At 62.9% G+C, this 552-nt stretch overlaps 1 protein-coding gene across 1 annotated transcript in view; it reads right to left on the bottom strand.

Annotated features, from left to right (window-relative positions):
* The window catches only part of IL10RB (interleukin 10 receptor subunit beta), a 21,161-nt gene that overhangs the window by 6,643 nt on the left and 13,966 nt on the right, over positions 1-552 (bottom strand). The window lies entirely within an intron of this gene.

Consider the following 552-nt stretch of genomic DNA (forward strand, 5'->3'; position numbering starts at 1 on the left):
GGATGTCCCCTGAGCCACCCAGGAACTGACCCGCGGGAGGAAGCACAGCGCGGTGGCCTGCGCTCTGCCACTGATGAGCAGAGGGAGCGACGTCGGGCGTCAGCTCACCCTCCGAACCCCCTTCCTCCCGGTGGAGCAGAGGAGACCTTACACAGCGCGCGGCGAGCTTTAAACACGGCCACCCCGTGTAAACAAACCTCGAGTGGCGTGTGGCCAAAGCCCCTTTCCACGGGTCATCCTTCCCCTTTTCTTGCAGAAAATGTTGCTTTTCGTTAGTTAACGGTGATCACTTATCGCCCCAAATACTGGAGAAGCTGTTCTTTTGATCAAGTTACGTGGCTCCGGCCACGTTCGATGGCATAACCGTCAGGAATACCCGGCGCTGTGGCTTCACTGCGACCCGAGGAGCAGCTACAAGGCCCCGCATTCACTCGGCTCGCTCTGCGCACTGCCCGTTCCTCCCATTTCCCCGAGGCGGCCCGGGGCGCAGGCCTGTTAGGACGCGGCCGGCACAGGGGGTGGGCGCTCACCGCGGGAGGGAGGGGGTGTGGG

The sequence above is a fragment of the Myotis davidii genome, unplaced genomic scaffold (genome assembly GCF_000327345.1).
Source record: "Myotis davidii unplaced genomic scaffold, ASM32734v1 scaffold170, whole genome shotgun sequence".
Classification (NCBI taxonomy): Eukaryota; Metazoa; Chordata; class Mammalia; order Chiroptera; family Vespertilionidae; genus Myotis; species Myotis davidii.